The sequence below is a fragment of the Neofelis nebulosa genome, chromosome 5 (genome assembly GCF_028018385.1).
Source record: "Neofelis nebulosa isolate mNeoNeb1 chromosome 5, mNeoNeb1.pri, whole genome shotgun sequence".
NCBI lineage: Eukaryota > Metazoa > Chordata > Mammalia > Carnivora > Felidae > Neofelis > Neofelis nebulosa.
Window position 1 is genome coordinate 156731739 of NC_080786.1, and position 16491 is coordinate 156748229.

Genomic DNA, 16491 nt, shown 5'->3' on the forward strand with positions numbered 1-16491 from the left:
ATGACAACGGCAGTAGGTGACAATTGCCGTTGGTATTGCTGTTCACTTCATGTCCCCTTATGCCTCATCAGAAAATAACACGTTCTCTAGGGAAGACAGAGGCTATGGGTGAATGACATTTTTTGAACATTAGGCATTAGGAAGGCAGTGGTTTGGGATTTGAATTTTATGTCTAGCCTAGAATCATTTTCCCTTGTGTTAAATGAAAACACTATTTCATAGGAGGGGGTGGGGAGCAAAACTTAAGTAAGATGGATGCAGAACTTAGAAGCCTTCTTCCAGAGGCTTCCATGCGTGGCCTGGAGAGGTGGCTGGACTGGTGAGGGAACCATGTAGGACTCGGATGTGCTTCTCCTGATGCACAGTCACCAGCCAGACCGAATATTTCCCAATCACCCCTCCCTGGGCGGTTCTTCGTGGGTCAGTTTGTTTTGAAAGGCCTTTCGGGGACACCAACAATTCCAGAATTTTCCTTAGTCTTTCAGAAGTGCCCTGATTATCTGTCCCAGCTATATCCGCCGAGAATTTGGAGGAGTATTTTTACTTTCTTCCAGCTGAATAGTTCACAACTGCTTTTCTTCCCTTCTGGGGGTCCCACTAATCGCCTAGGAGAGCAAGATGCAGAGATAAGAAACCGGGGATCTGAATGCACTCACCTGCGGCCCCTCATTCTGTGATCCCAGAACTTTCCTCAGGCTCATCCAAAGGGACGCCCAGCAAACCGGGGCCCCTCCACCCCCTCCCGTCCCAGGTCTAGCCAAGTCTTTTCAAAGGTCATAGGTGTTTGCAAACACCTGGCTGGCTGTTTGGAAACATTGTGTCATTGCTGAATAAAAACCTGCAGCCAAAAGAGCCAAAGCTGCCTTCCCAGAGAAGGTCCCTGGACCCAGGTGCACTTGTCCCTTAGACCTAGTCCTTCCTGAGCTTCCAGCCTTCTGAACAGCCCCGTGTGGGCCGTGGCCACCCCTCCGCCCCAACCCTTGGGTGGAAAGTCTGCTCTGCAGATAATGCAGGCAGGGCAGAGGCAAAGTCTGACCCCAGAACGGCTGCCACCTCTCCCAGTGGGACTCTGGCTGGCACCCCTGGGACTTGCCGTTGACGCGTCTCTGCTTCCAAGTATCTTCGATTATTCTTTGCATCCTTGGCACACAGAGGCCATAATTCCTTCCAGAATCCTTGACTTCTTTTCAGATTTCTCGTCTTGCATGCTCTGTGTGCGTCATGGGGGGGGGGGGGGATACACAGTGTGTGCTCCAGGAGAGGTAAGCAAACAATGGGAGGACTCCCCCACTCGCCATAACGGAAGAAACGCTCTCAGCGTCTGCAAGGATAGTGTCTGTTTCGTAGATCTTCGCAGATTCGGGAGAATCAGGAAGTCGGTTTTCTTTTCCATTTGGAATTTCTTAAGCCTGTCTTCTCATGGCAGTCTTTCTGGAGTTCACCTTCCTCTCCTCAGGTCTTGAGACAGGAGACCCCGGTCGGCAGCAAGTGGGTCCCTTTGATATTCACGCTTTCCTGGCTGGTGTTCTAAACCCGTTCCCTCCAGATTAAAAGTGGTGGGGACAGCAGCGCCCCTTGTAAGGTGGCTTTCCCCTTGTCACCATAGGAAGGCAAGGTGATTTTCTTCCTGGACACTCTCCTCCTAGATACTCAAGGTCCTTCTCTGTCCTCCTGGCTGTCTTGTTTGGTTTTATGTGGTTTATTTAAGGTGTCAGGCCAATGATTTCACGTATCAAAAAATAAGATTGGCTGCCAGCAGTATCCTCGGGCCTCAGGGTTGGCCCCGGTCCCTTCTGCCGTCTGTTACATTTGCAGAACTTGACATGGACACAGGAATAGACACGTCCTCACCGCCTCAGGGAATCAGTGCCCCTGGCCTTGGGCTCAGCAGGTGGGAAGAAAGCACTCACCCTCCTCCGTGGACACCTCGGCTCCAAAGGTATCACCTCCTATGCCACGGTTCCTCTGGGTCTGTGACTGCCTCGTTGGTGCTCAGGTGAGGCCCTCCACAGTCTGGGAGAGGAGGAATCCTGGGTCCTGGGGACTCTGGGACTGGGATATGTGTCCCGAGAGGTCCCAGAGAGGGAGCCATGGGACAGGCAGGGCAGAATTCTAACACACTGGGCTTACACACATACACACACACCAGCAAAAACTTCCTATTAGCAGACCAGCTCTTGAATCCAACGTTCTAGAACTCTGGTTCCCATTTCTGTCTCCCACCAGTGAGTCCTCACTGATAATGGGGCTAATGGGGCTAATGGGGCTGCCTGATAGAAAGCAAGGCTGTGGTTGGTGCCACACCCGAGGACCCAGCAGGCCTTTGGATGTCTGTCTCCTGATGGGCGTTCTGTAGACAGCTGTCTTAAGGAGACTGGGGTGGGAGGGGACGCAGGACTGGGCAAGGGAGCAGCAAGGACCTGAAATGCACCTATCGCGGGCTCGTTTAAGAAAAGCAACATCTAGAAACCTGGTGGGGGGTGGTCACATGTCCTGGTCGCGTTCCCAGAATAAACTAGCTGTCCTCAGGTGGAAGGAAGCCGCACCTGTAAATGCCTCAGTTCCCGCCGTCTTACTGGCGGTCCCAAGCAAGTGGGGAGAAAAGTTCCCACTCCTCCGAGTTGTAGAGCAGAGGCCTCTGGGGTGCCCTGACCTCGTGCAGACCAGGCACAGGGCCCAGGAGCCACAGTGTGGCCACACCCCTCATTCTGGGCTTTCCGCAGGGGCTGCACAGAGCTCCCGGACCCCTGCTGGGAGATGTTGGACTTCTAAGCAGTGATTCTCATGTGACTGTCATCGAGCACGCTATACTGTCTTCTTTACGGCTGTTCACTCATTCAGAAGCGATGTGAGTTTCTACTCTTGGTCAGAACTGTGCAGGGGTGTGCCCGGGCACCATGGACAGTGACGGATGCGCTGGCAGCGACCGAGTGGGTGGCGGGGGGCAGGTCTGAGAGGGAGGGGAGGTGGCGAGGCGTGCGATGCCTTGGGGGTCCCCCCTCAGCCGTCCACCCAGAGTCACGGAGCACCTGCCGTGTGCCACGCATATTGGGCACGTGAGCACAGCAGGAAGGGGACAGACAAGGTGCCTTCTCTCCAGGGCAGACGCCTTGTTAAGAAGACAGGCAACAGGATAAGGCGATAAGGTGATGGGCAGAGGGGTTTGGCAGGCATCCCACAGGGGGCTCCTTCCGTCTTCCCAAGAGAAGGTGGGGACACAGAGCAGGAGGCCGGCGGAGGCAGCTGAGGAGAAGCCGGAGAGGGGGATCCAGGCCAGCTCCGAGGCTGGAGAGGCAAACGTGGGTGGACATGCTCAGCATCGTCAAATGTCCGTCTGCAAATTATTGCACAGGTGGCCTTGTGACTTTTCCCTGGAGGTGCTCGGGTGAGGACCGTTGTGGCATAAGTGGGTATCTGGGCTCAACCAGGGTTGGGGCATTGCCAGGCGAGGAGTGACGGCAGGGAAAGCAGCCAGGATGAGGGGAGAGGAGGTTGGGATGTTTTCGTGGAGCGGACCCATCCTGGGTGTGGCTTCCCCACGGGGGAAGGAGGGGGTGAGGGCAGCAGGGGTCCGCTGGGCAGCACAGGAAGTGTAAGTCGTTTGCCCAACCTAGACCCTGGGGCGGTGGCAGAGGACTCCCCCATTCCGGGTGTGAGCCGTGGGAGGAGGGACAGGCAGTGACACAGAGGCCTGGACACTGGGTCTCTGTGCGGCCTCGGGATGGATCCCAGCACGTTCAGCGGTGTCTACTGGGCACACAATCGATAGGAAATTTAGAAAATGCACAAGTCCGGAAAGATGAAAACAGAAAACCCTGGCCATGCTACCGGCAGTGTGATCTTTTTCCATCCAGTCTTTTTTTTTTTTTTTTTTTTTTTTTAATTTTTTTTTTCAACATTTATTTATTTTTGGGACAGAGAGAGACAGAGCATGAACGGGGGAGGGGCAGAGAGAGAGGGAGACACAGAAGCGGAAACAGGCTCCAGGCTCCGAGCCGTCAGCCCAGAGCCCGACGCGGGGCTCGAACCCACGGACTGCGAGATCGTGACCTGGCTGAAGTCGGACGCCCAACCGACTGCGCCACCCAGGCGCCCCTCCATCCAGTCTTTTGATGAAAGCCGTGCGGAGACCCTGTTCCGCCAGCCTTCTTCACCAGCCGTGGCCGGGAAGCATCCTGCCAGGCGTTACGGAGCCATCAGAGTGGTGGTTTTAGTGTCTGCCCGGAATTCCACTGTGGAAGTGGCCGTGTCGTCCCCGATTTAACCCCTTGTTGTCCTCCCCTCCACGCGGACATCGTGGTTCCTGTGCTATGAAGCTTTCCTCTGACATTCCCCGGGAGGCTGGCTTGAGGGTGATGTGGCTGTTGGAGAGGCATCCAGGGTCAAGGCTGGACACCTGGCCCAGACACCTCAGGACGGTGCAGCCCGGGGGTGGGGGGTGGTTCCTGGAGGCCAAGGGCAGAATTTCGGGAGCCTCAGGGCCTGCAGACACACCTGGGGACCCGCAGGCACAGGCCACCGCAGCAGAGCTCAGGAGCACCTCGTCCCCCCATTGCCAAGGTGACACGGAGGCCTCTGATTGCCCAGGAGGAGGCCGGCTCTGCATCCGGCCTTTTCGTAGCCTGCAAAGGTGTTTCCATCCCCTCTGACCTGGTTTCCATGGTTTCTGGTATTGTTGTTGCGTTGTTTGTTTAAAAAGAAAACACACAGACTTACGTCACGAGGAGGCAGAGACGTCACAGCCATCAGCTAATAAAAATGACCGAAAGCTAGTCCCCAGACCACGCACCCGCAGCGACGTCTCCCCAGTACGGCGGGACAGCTAATGAGCCGTGCAGAGACGGGTCGTGGAATGGAGCGGGACAAAGTCTGGGGCGTTGGCACCCCGCAGTCCTGCTCGCGTCTCCGTGGTGGTCCCTGAGAGACCAGAAAGGACAAAAATTTGGTCGGGGAGAAAACAAGACAGCTCAGGCCACAGCTACTCAGAACACAGAGAGTTGGCAGGTGGGCAGAGCCTCTCGGGACCAGCCAGACCGGGAAGAAGGTCCAACCAGATCCCGGGGCTGGGGACTGGTTAGTGGCAGCTGAGCAGCGGGAGGAAGCTGGCCCGTCCGCTCCGGGGCCGGCCCGCAGCCCAGCTCCCGCTGTCCCCCCTCGATGGTGTGTGGTCCCAGGGCCCTCGAGTTGATGTGAAGGGTACCTGAGAGGCTTTGGAGAGCCCCAAGTGCAGGAAAGGCCCAAGACGGACAACTTTAAAATAATAGGGCAAGCTCAGTAGTGGGATATTCCAGAGAAGCTGGCAGCAAGGGACCCCTGATCTTGGGGCCATAGGACTGTGGGGGCTGTGGGCTAGCGGGATAGTGGGGCCGGGGTCGGGGGGGTGCGTGTGGTGAGGGACAGACAGAGCGTATGGCTGGGGGAGGTGCAACTGAGCAGGGCAGACACGTGGACTGTGAGGCAGCTGGGCAGGGGCATGGGGGCCGTGAGCCAGAAACAGGAGTGTGCAGTGACGGGTCTCGTTTTAACGTGGCCTCCGGCCCCTGACCTGAATTTACCCCGACCTTGACTGCTCCCTGTCTCTCTCCTCTGGGAGTGCCCTGCTCCGGGTCCCCCCACCTAAAGCTGAGCCACTCAGAGAGAGAACCCGGACAGCAGCTGCCTCCCCTCCCGTCCCCCTTGCTAGTCCCTCTACCCCTCCGGGGTGCTCCCCCAAGCTCCTGGGCCCCAGGGTCGGTGCTGGGACCCTGCCCCTCCCAGGCCTGAGCCGGCATCCTCCCAGAGTGGTCCCCGGGGACACTCCACAGCACCCCCAGCCCCAGCCGTTGCAAGGCATCTAGGACGGACGCTCTCTCACCCTCTGCCCCCAAACCAGATGCGGGAAGGGGAGGAAGGGTGAGCAGGCAGACATTCAGGTTCTAGAAACAGAAGTCCTTGGCTGGATTCCTATGGGCTGCAGGATGGGCTTCAGCGGCTCTCAGGAACCCCTTCCTCCTGGTGATTCGGAGGCTGTGCCGCACACCCCATAGCCCGTGTTTTGAAATGTTGACGGTGAAGCTGGGTCATTCAGGCCGACGCAGCTCACTCTACCCCACCCCACCTGTCCAGTGTGTCTGAGGGTGCCTGCCTGGGGCAGGGTCCCCTGGATGTGCTCCGTCTCAGGCCTCCATTCCAGGAGCCCCTCTCTGGTCCCAGCTGACACTCAGTCCTAGTCTGAAGGGGGTTGACTCTCCTGGCTGGTGTCCTTAGCCCTTGGGTCAAAGGCGACAACCTCTAAGCCTGCTGACCTCACCTCTGAAGAGTGTGGACCCTCCGCGCACTGAAAGCCAGCTTCCCGGGGCAACCAGAGGGCTGGGCCTCAACCTTGAGTTGTTTCTGTACTGGCTCATTTACATACATACCCCTCACGTATAGGGGTGAGGCTAGAACAGGTGTCTAAAGACTTCTACACCTGCACAGAGTAAGCTTTCTTTCTTCGAGGAGGTCATGCTGAGTGACACGGGCCAGTCACCAGAGGGCAAATATTCTACCGATTCCATGTGGTCAGATTCGTAGAGGCAGAAAGGAGCACAGTGGTTGCAGGGGGCCTGGGAGTCGGTGTTTCACGGGGACAGAGTTTCTGTTTGGGAAGATGGAAAGTTCTGGAGATGGATGGCGCTGAAGGTTGCCAAGCAATGTGAATGATTGTTTTTTGAAAAATTTCTAATGTTTATTTATTTTTGAGAGAGAGAGAGGGAGAGAGAGAGAGAGAGAGAGACAGAGCTCGAGCAGGGGAGGGGAGAGAGAGAGGGGGAGACACGGAATCCGAAGCAGGCTCCGGGCTCCGAGCTGTCGGCACAGAGCCCGACGTGGGGCCCGAACTCACGGACTGAGAGATCACGACCTGAGCCGAAGTCGGACGTTCAACCGACTGAGCCACCCAGGCGCCCCGGCATTGGGAATTACTTAATGCAACTGAACTGCGCACTTAAAAATGGTTAAGGTGGTAAATTTTATGTATCTTTTATCACAAAAAAAAAAAAAAAAACCCTAAAAAAAAAAGCCACGTCCAAGGGTCCAGCAAGACCCTAAAGCACCACAGGACCACCCAACGGCCCTCCACCCCCTTCCTTACAGACCAGAGGCCACCTGTGGTGCCGAGGCAGGCCCAGAACGTGTGCGCTCAGGCTCGTGCCGGCCACCAGGGAGGTGTGCCTCAGACCCCGCCTGCCACTCTGAGCTGACGCCCGCAAGGGCTGTTCCCAGGAGCCCAGAGCAGCTGGGGGACACCGCGCCTCGGTCTTCTCCACCGTACCCTTCCCTCCTTACCCTTCCCCATCCAGAGTGAGTCTCCCCAGAGCCACACTGTTCCTACAGCGGGAGCCACTGCTGTCCCCTGCTACCTCTGCCCCGTCGCCTGTGTCCTGCTCCGGCGACCCTGCGTTGAGGCTGGAGGGGCCCAGAACCAGGGAGGCAGGCCCTGCTGAGCAGACGGAGGCTGGGTCCCAGCGCACCTGCTGAAGGACCTCCATGTACGGGAGGCGGCCAGGCTGGAGGCGGGGCTTTGGCTCACCCTGGTCCTGTGCAAGTCTCAAACAGCACAGATGGACCGACGCCCTTCCCTCCACCCTGGATAACACGCTCCTCTCGGGACCACAGCATCTGGACACGAGCTATGTGGACAGGTGTGTGTGGGTGTGTGTGGCTTGAAGGGCTGTGGTGTAGGTGTCCATAACAGTGTGCGTGCAATTTAATGTGTGATTTTCAATATCCTTACTAAGATAGGTTCTTGCTTTTATGTTTATGGGCCATTCGTGTTCCTCGTGACTATCAGGCCTTCTTTCCTGCCCTGTTTTCTATCGGTGGGTTTTAGCCCAGACTCCCTTCGTTGCGAAAAACAGAAATGCAACCCAAATGGCTTTAAGCTAAAAAGGAAAGTTCGTGCTGTCAGGTTAGGCTTCAGGCTGAGTTAGATCCAGGCGCTCGTAAGAAGTTTCTCTGTTCTCTTACATCTTGCCAACTCCATCTCCCAGCTCAGCTGCCCTGTGTGGCCCTTCTTGTTTTCCATCAGCACATTCCGTCTTGTAGCAGTGATGGCCAACACCATGGGAGCGCCTGCCTCCTGCTCTGCGGTTCTGGCTTGCAGCCCAGGGTCCCCCTTCATCGGCCCGGACTGGGCCACACGTCTGACCTCTGGAGGAGAAGTGTAGGCCAGCCCACTGAGTCTCACGGGCTAAAGGTGAGAGAGGGGTGGTTCCTGAGGTGTTACCCGAGGAAGGAGCCACGGATGCCTTCGGGGGAGGAAATCAAAGCAAGTCCCCGAGTAAGGTAAATGCTCCTTATTTATTCTGAGAACTCTTTACATATTGAGGATGTTAATCCTTTGCATCTTTGCTCCACATATTTTTCTCAAGCTCGTCTTTGTGAGTCTCTTCCTGGAGGCCAGTGCTGCCTTTTGGGCTGTGTCACTGCTCGGGCGCCCTTGCCCTACAGTGTCCTTGTGTGATGACATTACATGAGGGGGGTTGGTTAGGCCACATTCCCTGGGTGTAAATGATGCCATCCAACAGAAAAGGAGAAAAAAAAGCGTGGCTAGTACTTCCGTGAACGACTAAGCATTTAAAAGCTTATCTGGGCACAGACGTCACGGGCGAAGGCTCGAGGGAAGGAACCGTCACTCACCTAATAAAAGCGTGGCCGCACCTGTAACCGTTACTGAGGTCACGCAGTAAAAGAAAGGGCGCCGAGGACGGACGGTGCAGGTGCAGGGCTCTGGGCCCTCGCTTGCTCTCGGCGACGTGATAAGGAGCGTACTTGGAGCTCGTTAACCTCGTGACCGGGCTGTGGACTACAGGCAGATAGAACGGGCGGCCTGACCCTCCCACAGGCAAATCCCAGGCAGGCCCTGGGCCCAGGGGTCCGGAGGTCCAGCTCCAAGGCACCCTGCCCCCAGCCGGCCCCCTGCCCTCCCCTCCCCCACGCCCTCCCTCTGCTCCTTTCCAACCTTTCCAAGGGGTAGATTCTAAAGCGCCAGGGAGGACGGCCCGGTGGACACTGTGCTTCCCCACCCCCACCATCAGGCTCCCAGGCTCCCAGGCCACGTCGTCCTTGACGTGAGCTTAAATTCAAGGGTAACAGAGCGCGGCCGGGGCTCCTGATAAGGGGCTTCTGCACGGCCGCCGCTGGGAAGGAGTGCCCTGGGGCCGGGCCTGCGGCAGGGAGAGCAGCGGGGCGTGGGGCAGGCTCATGGGGCACTTGTGGCCCACCTTGCTGCCCGGAAGGACGCGTCCCTGGAGAGCCAGCCCCTCAGGGTGCGGGCCAGCTCTGCTAGGGGGGGTGCCCCTTTCCCAGCCTTCTGCCTGGGAAGGAGGGGTCTTCGGGGCTGACAGAAGAGCCCAGGGAAGTGACTGCAGGGACTGGGGGAGGGGCCTGAGGCCTGTTAGGATGGGCCTGCCGGCTGGGTCCCCTGGCCGCAGGGAGGTCCCCGGGCTGGGGCTGGGCCTGGCCGCTCTTACGGTTGGGGTCTTGGCCTTGCAGGGCCAGAAGGAGCAGGGCAGACAGGCCCAGGCCCAGAGGCATCCTCAACACCATCAGCCGAGGGATGTGAGCGTCCAGGAGGGAGAGGCTGGGCAGCCTTGACAGGAGGGCCGAGCCCAGGGAGCGGGGCCCAGGCGGAGGTGGGAGGGGGCCGGCGCCGGAGGCTGGGTGAGAGCTGGCAAGGAGGGGCCGGGGTTTCCTCCAGGCCTCTCCCTGGAAAGAGACCCCTCTGAAGGCCCCTGAGAAAGAGCCTCAACCTCAGTCCCGGGCCCCCTGAGGCGCGGGCTGCTCAGAAGCCTGTTTCTTCCAGACTGACTGTAAAAATCCCAGGAGAGCCAGCCGCCGCCACACGGGGCCAACGGGAGTGTCTGCCTAGACGGGGACGCGGAAGCCCGGTGGGTCCCCGCTGCCCTGTGTCCAGGTTCCCAGACCCCCTCCCCTCCCCGGAATGAGGTTGCGTCCCCCCCCACCCTGCCACCTGCCACCGACAGGCTCCGGCTGCTGCTGCCGAAGGGGCGTCTGGCTCAGGGATGGGCCTGTCTCTGGCCGCGGCCTCGTTCTGGAGGTGCTCAGTGCGCCCTCCTGAACACCAGGTGGGCCGCCGCCATGCCCCTGTGGGGGGCAGTGAGGTCACCGTCTCCGACCCTTGTCCTTCCGCCCTGCCTGAGGGCGTGCTCGGTCTGTCTGAGCTCCAGGAGGACAGTTCCGCCGAGGGGGCTGGGCTGCAGAGGCACCGTGTGGAGGTGCGGTCTGCACACCGGCCGGCAGCCTGTGCCCGCACGGCCATACCCCCTCAGCCACCGTGCCCCCTGCTCCCTGGGATCCCTGGGATTGCCTCCAGATGAACCACCCCCACCCGAATCCTGGCCTCAGGTCTGCCTTTCGGGGACCCCAAACCGAGAGCCCTTGACTTTGCCCCCAGCAAAGGGGCCCGACGCCCAGGCCACTCTGTCTCCTCCCAGGGCCGGCGGGTTCGGGTTCGGAGCCAGGGATGGGGGAGCGGACGTCGCCAGGCGTGTGTTGGCTCAGCCACAGTAAAGAAACGCCTCCGAGAAGGGGAGAGGGAGGCGGGTCCCTCAGCCCCGGCCTCGGTCGGGTTCAGCCATACCGTAGGGAAGGCTCCCGGCCCCCGTGAGGTGGCCCTCCGTGGGCTCCTTCCCCCTCTCGGCGCGGAGCCCAAGAATCCCCACCTTATTTAGATTCGGTTGGAAATAACTTCAGCTGCAGCCCTCGGCTGATTTAATCAGGAGAGAAGTGTGGAATTTCTTAGAACGCTGCTGGTGATGATGTTACCCGCCTGCCCTTGAAAAGGGCTCTTAGCCACAGCTGCGACCTTGTGGGAACTCAGTGTGGGCCGTCCCCACCTGAGCCTCCGCAGGGAGGCGGGGAGCTGGGAACCCTGGGAAAATCCCAGCAGCATGCCTCCCCCTTCCCTGCTGTGACTGTCCGGGAGCTTCCTGGGGAATCCACCTTCAGGGAACCGGACATTTTCAAATTCAAATCTATGTTTATTTATTTATTTTGAAAGAGAGAGAGAAAGAGAACATGAGTAGGGGAGGAGGAGAGGGGGAAGGAGAGAATCCCCAGCAGGCTCCGTGCTATCAGGGCAGAGCCCAACATGGGGCTCGAACTCACAAACCATGAGGTCATGCATGGCCTGAGCCGACTGAGCCACCCAGGCTCCCCTCAAATACAAATTTAAATGAAATGCAAGTTACTGAGGATTTATTTTCTTTGCATAATGCTTCCCAAAAGGATTCCCTTAAACATGACCTGACCATTGAATACTCTTTAAAAAAAATTTTTTTTAATGTTCATTCAGTTTTGAGAGAGAAAGAGAGAGAAAGAGCATGAGTGCAGGATGGACAGAGAGAGGGGGAGACACAGAATCCCAAGCAGGCTCCAGGCTCCCAGCTGTCAGCACAGAGCCCGACACGGGGCTGGAACCCACGAACCATGAGATCATGACCCAAGCTGAAGTCGGATGCTTAACCGACTGAGTCACCCAGACGCCCCTTGAATTCTCTTTTAAATGCAGCTTTCCTGGACACAAGTCACTGCAGATCAGGCATCCAGCAACATGCTAGGTGCCCGTGGAGACGAAGGGGGCCGGGATGGTCCCAGACTGGCACGTGTTGCATTGAAGGCCAAAGCATGGGGCTCTAGGCAGTGACAGGCCCATTGGACACTCTGAGGACAAATCACAAGGCGCAGAGGGACCGTTGCTTCTAGATGCTTCCTTGTTGTGGACAATCTGCCGAGGCCAGGGCAACACAGCACTGTCAGCACAGAGCAGGGCTCCCCGAAGTAATCACGTGGACCTCGGGAGGGGAGTGGGTCAGGCCCGCGGTAGGTGGGGAGCCGCGGCAGAGCTGAGCCGGGAGCACAGGTGGGGAGGACTCTGCCTCACCAAGGCCACCAGCCTCCCTGGCCTGGCCCCACAGTGATGCCCCTCGAAGGAAGGTCAAAGGGCGATTTCCTCCTCCGCCCCCGCAGTGGGACCGGAGCCCCTCGTTGTGGGGGTGACGTGCCAGCCTGCCGCACCCCACTGGAGTGCTGGGGGGGATCACCTCCCAGGAGCGAAACTCTCTGTAATCTGTGCCACGCGGATGCATCCGTGTCTGGGCAGCCGAAACACAGCACAGCCGACCGGGCAGCTGCGACGGCACCCGCTTTCCCAGTTCCCCCGGGGCTGGAGACTGGGGTCCAGCTCCTCTCGAGGCCTCTCCCCTGGGCGTGTGGACGCCGTCTGCCCCGTGTCCTCCTGCGGTCTCCCCTCTCAGAGGACACAGTCATACGGGGCCAGGCGTACCCCAACGGTCGTATTTTAGCCCCGTCACTGCTGGAAAGACCCCATCTCCGAATGCAGTCCCTCTCTGAGGTGCCGGGGGCCTGGGCTTCCACACACACATCCGGGAGGGACATGTGGCCTGTGATGACAGCCTGAGCGGTGGGGACTTCTGTAGGATAGCGGCTGGGAACTTGCTCTCGTGCCTACTGGACGACTGTGTTGTGTCTTGTTTGAAGTGAAGGGGAAGAAAATCAACATCTCTGCTTGGAGTCGGGGGCTTCGGGGAGCACGGGGAGAAGACAGTGGGCAAATGGGGACTTCTCAGCCCCTCCGCTGTGTCGCCACCACCCCCCCCCCCCCCAGGGCCCGTGCCTGCTGAGGGGAGGAGGGGCAGACCCCTGGGGCTGGGGCTGGATCCCCCGCAGGAGCACGCAGCCTGTACCCCAGGCCCGGCCCAGCCCAGCCCAGCCGCAGGGCCGTGCTCCCGCTTTCTTAGAAAGGCCTGCTGTGACAGCTGCGTCCCCCGGTGCAAATACCCCGCCAGGCCGGTCTGCGGCCCGAGTGGAGCCGATCCTGCTCTTTGTCTCCACATCCAGTGAAGAATAAATTGAGCCACAGCCCCCACGCACCAGCAGCCCTGCTTGGGGGTCCCTGCCAGACCCTTGTGGAAGGGGGAGCTCCTTCGGTGCCCCTGAGTGTGTTTGGGCCGGGCAGGGAGTCCCCAGCCCCCTCCACCAGCCTCCCGGGAAGGCCCCCAGGGATGCCGGGCTCTTCCAACAGGAAGCCTGTGTCTCTGTTTTAAGAGTCACTCTTTCTGCAATGGCTTTAAAAAGAACTGATGTGAAGGAGCCGGCGTATCAACGGAAGAGATGCCAGCACAGGCCTTGCCAGCCGCCGTGAGGCCAGCGGTGACCAGGCCGTGGCTGGAGCCAGGCGGAGGGGAGGACGGAGCCCTGGCTGTCCCGTGCTCCCCAGCCCCGCGGCGGGTCCTGGAGGACTGCCGGCTCCCAGCTCCCCCCTGAGCCATCCCTGCTCACCTCCTCCCCACACGGCGGTGAGGAAGCGCCCCCAAGCCCCACCTTGCAGGGACGCAGAGCAAGAGCGTGGGGGCAGGGGGTGTGCTGCATTTCCAGAAAGTTCTTTCCAAGTGCAGAGTGATCTGGAAACCCTGGGGATTCGCCCTGATTGTATCAGGTTTCTCATTGATTACCAACGAGTCAGGGGCTGATGTCGGCAAGGCCCTCAGCTCCAGGGGAAGGAATTCAGTTGACCACTTCTGCCTGTGCTGTTTCCTCCCACCAAACCCCAAAAAATGACCTAGGCAAAAATCAGGCCTGGGTGTGGCACAAAATGTCCTTTTCAACATAGCCCTCCTGTAGCCCGACTGCAGAAGCCCAAGGCCTCCGGGCCTGGACCCCACCAAAATCAGCAGGCGTGGCATTGGGGAGCAGCCCAGGGGTGCCCCAGGGTGGTCCAACGTGTCCTAGAGTAGCCCAATGTGGCCAGGGTGGCCCAGCGTGGTCTGGAGTAGCCTAGTGTGACCTAGGGTGGCCTGGCGTGGCCCAGGGTGGCCCAGGATGCCCCAGTGTGGCCAGGGTGGCTCTGAGTGGCCTAGAGGAGTCCACTGTGGCCCAGGGAGGCCCAAGGTGGCCCCAGGTGGCCTTGGCTCAGAGGCTGGCCCTCCCGCAGGCTGGGGCCGCCCTCCCTCCCTCCACGTGGGGCAGTCTGAGGCTCTGCTTTGGCCTTGGACCAGAGAGGGCCCCGTGAGCCCTGCAGCCTCGGCTCCCCGCCCTCCCCCCTTGTGAGGCGTGTGGACTGAGGGAGACCCGTGGGTGGGTGTTTGTCCACACCCGCCGCCCAGCTCTACGCCAAACACTTCACAGCACCGTCCCCTCGTTCACCCGCCAAGAGCCCTCGCTGCCCATGTCCACTTTACACGGGAGGAAACGGAGGTTCAGAGGCCCGGGACTCTGTAGGCCGCCGGTGGGAAGGTGAAGCCAGGGTTCACACAGAGCCGAGGAGGGGCAGCGAGAGGGGGAGAGAGGGCGAATCCCAAGCAGGTTCCGTGCTGTCAGCGCAGAGCCTGACGCAGGGCTTGAGATCACGACCTGAGTCCAAATCAAGAGTCAGACACTTAACCGTCTGAGCCACCCAGGTGCCCACAAAGCTAGATTTTAAACTACTGCGTGCACAGCGAGCAGTCAGGCCTGGCCTGGAAATTTCCCACCTTGGAATAGCGTTCTGCGTTGACCAGCGTGCTCTGGGGTGTAATCGCTCGGGTCCCCTTGGCCCTGACGGACACCGAGGTGTGAGCTCCAGGCCCCGGAGGCCTCTGCAGCGGGGGAGCGTGGCCTCCATGGCACCCGGTGGGAGCTGTGCCCTTGCCGGTGCCCCACCCCTGGGCCCTACTGCCCACGTCCCTTTCTCATCCTGGACAGGGTCAGCCACCGTGAGGGTCCACAAAGGGGAGCGGGCCACGGGGCAGGGCTGTTTCGTACGAACCCCTGGGGTCCGCCCGCACCCTGGGGCCACTATCTGAGCACCCCTGGGTCCCCGCGAAGGGGACCCCTGCCCCAAGATGGACCCCGGGACCAGTGAGATGGGCAGCATCGTCTGGGCCAGCCTGGCCCCCTTCGTGCTCGCTGCTGGAGCCTCAGTCTGGCTTGGGGCCCTTGTATTTCTCATTTCCACCCTCCGTCCAACGTGGCATCACCCCTCTGCTTCTGTTCCAGCACATTCTGGTAGAGCGGCTGCCAGAGCCACACAGCCAGCGCTTCCGCGGCCCAGGGTCCCGTAACAATCCCTCACATTCCCCTCCTCCACGCCGACCAAGCAGGCCGGCCGCCCCCCCAGAGGCGTCCTCACCTGCCATCCCGTCCTGCCTCCTCCACCTCCGCTGCCGGCCGTGACTCAGCATCCCTGATCCGCAAAGCTCTGTCCTCCGGAGAGCGGCTGGGCTCTCTGCCGGTGCTGGAAGCCAGCCCCTGTGTCTTCACATTCCCGTCACTCAGACCGTCCCTGCCCTCCCGAGTGCAAGATGCCCCAGGAACCCCCGGGGTCTGAGAAGTCAGCCCCAACCCGCCCCCTCCCCACCACATTGCCCACTTGACTCTCAGGGACCATTTCCCGAATGTGCCAGAACAGGAAGGCAGCAGTGACAGAGAGAAGGGACAGGAGACCCAAGCGTCTGCTCGCCCGAGCGAGGCCGCTCCAGGGGGAGACGTGCACCCACAGCCCGGATCTCGCCAGGGGCAGGACAAGCATGGGACTCTCTCCTCCAGAAGCACAGGCCGGGAGATGCCCGGCCCTGAGGCCGTTCCACAGTCCTCAAGAGCAAAGAGCGGAGCGCTCAGGCAGGAGGGGTCGAGACTCTGAGCTGGCGTCGTGATCGGTCACGAAGCTGGCACGGCGGACTCCTGACCCCAGCGCAGACGAGGTCACCCCCCTCCGGCCCAGGGGATGGTCGATGTCGGAGCAAACGGACATCCGAAGCGGCGGCGCTGGAAGCCGGCCCGCGCAAACCAGACTTCGCCCCGTTGGTGTCTCCTGGGACTTCCCGGCAGGACACAACTTGCCGGGCTCTGCAGAAAGGCGAGGGGTGGCTCGGGGATCAGCACATACGACCTCAAAATGGCGGCAGCTCCCTTTCTGGTCTGAGTCCCCAGCACCCGAACCCGGAGCCCCAGGAGCGTCAGGAAAAGGTGACCCCAGGGGGAAGCCGCACACCAGCCTCTCAGAGCCTCTCCACCTGCTCCTGGGCTCTTGCTCGGGGGGGGGGGGGGGGGGGGGTGATCCTGCAGGAGACAGGGAGCACCTGTGCCCTTCCGAGCAGAGGTGCCCGCCCCCCTCCCCACCCCTACCCCCACGCCCCCGCACACCCCGACCCCTGTGGCTGTGGGGGCCTCTGGGCCGACAGCCTCGTCACGTGGGGCCGACCGTTCTGGGTTTGGCTGTCGACTCGGGCTCCCGCGGGTGGCAACCCTGGGAGCCGTGCAGCCACAGACCCCTCACCCTGGCCAGGCCACCCAGGCCCCACCCGGCACACTGTCCCTCCACTGCCCCAGCTTCCTCCTGTCCCCCCGCAGCCTCTCCTGAGGTATCGTTCACCACACACTTACCTCCCGTGTGTATAAAACGCAGTGCACCTTGTGTCAGATAGAGTGTTCTGGGGCGCCTGGGGGGCGCGG